Genomic DNA, 5278 nt, shown 5'->3' on the forward strand with positions numbered 1-5278 from the left:
ATAGGAGAAACAGGATGGTTTATATGCAATGGCAATATGAAAGGAGATGAGGAAGGGGAGATCACATTCATAGGAAAAGGAGCAACAGTAATAGACTACATCTTGGCTGAAGAAAGAATGCAGCATATGATAGGGAGTATGAAGGTAGGGAATGAGATAGGGTCCGAGCACTTCCCGTCATAGTTACACTAACAAGAGGTGTCAGTAAGCGCGGCAGAGGGAGAAAGGAAAAAGGGTGCGTACGAAACACGAAAATGGGAATCTGGGGGGTAAATAAATTAAACGAGTTCAAACAAAAGATGGAATAGGAGAAGGTTAGGTATGAAAAAGAGGAGGGAATAGACTCGTTAGTTGAAAGGTTGAAGGGGTCCATCAAAAAGGTAAAGGATGAGCTGGGTACTAATGAAGAAAGAGTAGGGGGAAAGAGAGACTGGTGGGACGAAGAATGCTGGGAGAGTAAAGAGAGAATAAAAGAGTGTGTGAGCAAATGGAGAAGAGGGGAAATGGAGAAGGAGGAGTATAACAGGAGGAAAAAAGAACATGAGAAGATGCTGGAAATAAAAAGACATAGGGGAAAGGAAGAATATAAAGCAGAGGTAGAAAAAGCGATCAAAGAAGGTAGGGTGCGGGATGTGATAAATAGGGATAGAGGGGAAAGGAAAAGCGTTAACGAAGAAATAGAAATGGAGGAATGGACGGATTATTTTAAGGGTCTATTAGGGAGAGAGCAAAATAAGATCAAAGGGGAATAAAATACAAGCAATTAATAGGTATGATATAGGTATAATAAAAACAAAGAAATAAATAGGTTAAAAAGAAACAAGGCGACGGGAGAAGATGAGACGGAGAACGAAGCGATTAAGTTTGGAGGAGAAGGGATTAGGGATGGGATGTGCAAGATCTGCAACAAGGTATGGAAAGGAGAAGGTTGGCCGGAAGAGTGGACGACGGGACTGGTGGTACCGCTTGTCAATAAAGGGGAAGGAAATAAGGTAGAGGAATACAAAGGGATCACTCTCATGTCATTCGGCTATAAAATATATGCTGAAATCTTAAGAAATAGGTTGGACAGTCAGGTAGAACGAACAGAAAGTATCCCACATAATCAGACGGGATTTAGAAAAGGAATGGGAACTATAGACAACATCTACGTACTTAACTATATAGTTAACAGAAATTTGGGGAGAAATAAAGGGAGACTAGTCGCTTTGTTCGTAGATTTCAAAGCAGCATTTGACTCAGTGAATAGACAAGCCGAGGTCTAAGACAAGAGTGCCCCTTGAGTCCGTTACTATTTAGTATCCTATTGGCAGACTTAGAGGAGAAGCTAAAGGAGAAAGGGAAAGGAGAAACGGTTTTGGGTAATAGCAAACTATACTCTCTAACATACGCGGACGATGTAGTTCTATTAGCAGATGATGAGAAGGGGATGGACCTAATGATGAGAATCTTCGAAGAGTATGTGGGAACAAAAGAGCTGACGGTGTACGTAGATAAGACAAAGGTGATGTGTTTCAGAAATAGAAAGAGCAAAATAAATTATGTTTGGAGGATAAACGGACAAAAAGTGGAAATTGTGGAGGAGTTCTGTTACCTAGGTTTTTGGTTTGAGGCAGAAGGAGGAAACGAACTGCAGGTGAGGAAAAGAATTGAATGTGCGAGTAAAGTAATGGGCCAAGTATGGGGTATAGGAAAGAGAAGATTCAAGAACGCCTGGAGAATGAGGGTCTGGTTGTTTGATGCTTTGGTGTGGGCGGTATTGTTTTATGGTGTGGAGATCTGGGGATGGAAGGAACATAGGAAAGTAGAGAGTATGCATGAGCGATTCCTGAGGTGGGTAATGGGGGTTAGCTGGAGTTGCCCAGGATATATGTTAAAAGAAGAGTTAGGAAGAGAAAATATGGTTACTAGACAAATTAAGAGAGCATGGAGGTTTGAAGAGAAGCTAAAAAGGGGAGAGGGAAGTAAAATTGCACAAGCATGTTTCGGCGAAATTCGGAACAATGAAGCGAGAGATAATGTGGGAAATTCAAAATGGGAGGTAGAAAGGAGAAAAATGAGAAGGGTGTGTAATATTCGAGAAGGTTGACGGAACCAGAATATCTACAAAAAATAAAAAAGGAAGAAAAATGAAGTAGGGTTGTACGGTTCAGAATTGGAGAAGGAGTGAGAGCATGCAGATATTGGATGAATGAAGAGGAGAATTTATGCAGAGTATGTGGATACGAAATGGAGTCATGGGTTTATGTATTAGAGATATGTACAGGAGAGGAAGAGGGAGAGTTGAGTGTGGATGAGTGTGTAAGATGGATCTTGGATGGTAGTGGGCAGGGAGTGATGTGGAGGAAGAAATTGGATGAAGTAAGGGAAAGCAAGGGAGTAGGGCAGAGCCAAACGGGTGATCCTGAAAAGGGACAGTAAAAAACGAAAATTGTTTTCAATATCGTGGAAAATGCATTTTTTTATGGTAAGAGGAAACGGAAGCCCTGGAAGCTCGCTCATTTTAAAAATTAATATCACTATTGTTACTATTGTTAATCCTACGTAATGCGAAAGAGTAGAATATAAGTAGTAGTTATGTTAGACTAAGGATGGAATTGTAAATATATGTACAGGGAGCGGTGGCCCTCAAACCCGTAAAAGAGAGAGATTAAATACATACATAACCACAAAATATACGTTTATAAAGAGGCGCGCGAAGTATTCAAATCATGAGAATCGCCAGCCCAGCATCGAAATCTAGAAATATTAAAATCCTAATCTCTTGATTTTGTTTCAAAGCGGATAGAGACATAAATAGAACCGCCGAAGTGTTGCGACCGGCAATCGTGCACCTTCGAGTTTTCAAATTCAGAAGAGGAGAAGTGGGTTGCGCGCGCCACCCAGTCATTTATATCGTCTTCTACTATATTCACACGGGCGTAGCCCTATCATAGCATTGGACCACATCTCGTTTCAGATCTGGGATCACTGAGCGTGAGCGCTTGCATTAGTAGTTATTGAGTTTATTCTTTGTCCTTTTGTATTTTGAGTATTCGAGTTAGATAGTGTTTGAGTTCTGTATCAATAAATAACGAAAGTTAAAGTGTAATTGTCTGCGTTGTGTTAAAAAGTTTTTTGCCTAATCACCAGTCCGCTACCCCACGATATACTAGGGGAAAAGGACTATAATTCCTGCACTTACTAAATTAAAACAGTTTGCTTTTAAATCTTCCGCACTCTTCTTTTAAATTTTATGAATTCCTTTGATATGTTTAGAAACCTTTTTAACTGTTCTATCAATTAAATTTTTTTCTTAAAAAAGATTTACAAAGTTTCAAACGAATTGATAGGAAAATAATTCTTTTTTCTAATCTTGTCAGACCTTCTATTCTTTGAAAACAATTCAAACTTTTCCTGATTTTCTTTTAATTCTGCAAAATCAAACAAAAATTGCCTGCAAAAATTTTTCAGATTCCTTTTAAAATGTTTTAAAATGATCTCTTAAAATTAATTTTTAAAAATAAAAAGTTATTTCAATTATTCCTAGAAACCTAATTTGTTTTTCATTTTCGTGAAACCTTAAAAAATTCTAGAAAAATTGTTACAATTTTTATTTATTTTTATATCACTTCAAAATTTCAGAACGTCTCGGAAACTCACTCAAATTTAAAAGCACATTTTTTAAACTAATATAAGCTTTTTGAAAAATCACGTAAGAAAGCTTAATAAGAATTAAGTTCTTTATTTTTCCTACAATTATATAACAATGGCAAAATCGCAGCATTATACTACACACTCTTTTACACCCTTTTTAAAAATTTTATGAAATAATAAGAAAAAATTGTGTTCTTTTTCAATTTTCTTTCAGAATTCATTTCATTTTCGGTCAAAAATGTATCTTTATTAATTGAAAATCCAACTATATTTTTAAAAATTAAACTAATCTGCTGTAAATTCAAATTCTTTTTTGTACAAAATATTTTTCAGTTCAAAATTCATTTCTTATATCAAAAGTTAAAATTATTTTGCAGAAAATTAGTTTTTTATCTGAAAATGTAATTATTCTATTTTTGGTTAAATACTACTTTTTTACTTTTAATATTCATTTTTGAAGTTGAAACTTTAACGATTCTGCTAAACTTTTTTTCAATTGTTTTTTCAGTTAAAAATAGATCCTTTTCTAATAGAAAATGATTCTTCTTTTTTGAGAATTGATTTTTTGGTTGATAATTTAACATTTTTGTTGACAATTTGTTGTTTTATTTTTGCTTGACAATTTACCTGTCTCAGTTAAAAATTAATCTTTTTGGAAGAAAATTATTCTTCTTGTTAGAGATTAATCTATTTTAATTAAGAATTATTTTCGTTTATTTATGCTTACTCAAATTGGAAACCACATTTTTTAAATCAAATAAACTTGTGTTCTTTTTTCAATTTGCTTTCAGAATTCATTTTATTCCATTTTTGTTCAAAAATGTATCTTTTCTAACTGAAAATCCAACTATATGTTTAAAATTTTAACTATTCTGTTTAAAAATTCTTGTTTAAAAATTCATCTATTCTAATTAAAAATTTATTTCTTTCGTTGAAAATGCATTTTTTGATAAAACTTCTTTTCTTTTCGCTTGAAATGTTTGAAAGTTCATGTATTTTTTTGGAAATTAAACTATTTTGATTACAAATTTTTTGTTGTGAATTTATTTTTTTAAAGGATAATACAACCGTTTTTCGTTGAAAATTGATCAATTTTGTTAAAAATTCGTTTTTTTGTTGTTTTAAAATTGAAGTATATAATTTTGAATTTCTGTTTTCGATAGGAAATTGTTTGTTTGCAAATTCGATTTTCTGCTTGAAAATTTTAATATTTTTTTAAAATCTTGATTTTTTGGGATTCATAATTATTTTTAAATAAAAATGTAACTATTCAATTTTTCCTTGAAACATTATTTTTTAGTTGAAATTTAACTATGTCGTTGAAAATTCATGTATTTTTTTGCAATTTTATCTTTTTTGGAAGAAGTCTTTTTGTACGTAAATACATTTCTTTGGTTGAAAATTGGACTATTTTGTTGTACATATAATTGTTTTTTTATTCAAAATTAATATTTTTAACGCAAATTTAATTGTTCCATTTTTGGTTAAAAGTTAATCTTTTTTGCTTAACAATTAATTTCTTTTGTTGAAAATTCAATTTTTTATCTGAAAATTTAACTAGTCCCTTTTTTGTGTAATGCTTATTGTATCAGTTTAAAATTCGTTTCCGAACATGAAAATTGAACAATTTTGTTGAGATTTT

Source organism: Belonocnema kinseyi, chromosome 9 (genome assembly GCF_010883055.1).
Source record: "Belonocnema kinseyi isolate 2016_QV_RU_SX_M_011 chromosome 9, B_treatae_v1, whole genome shotgun sequence".
Taxonomy (NCBI): domain Eukaryota; kingdom Metazoa; phylum Arthropoda; class Insecta; order Hymenoptera; family Cynipidae; genus Belonocnema; species Belonocnema kinseyi.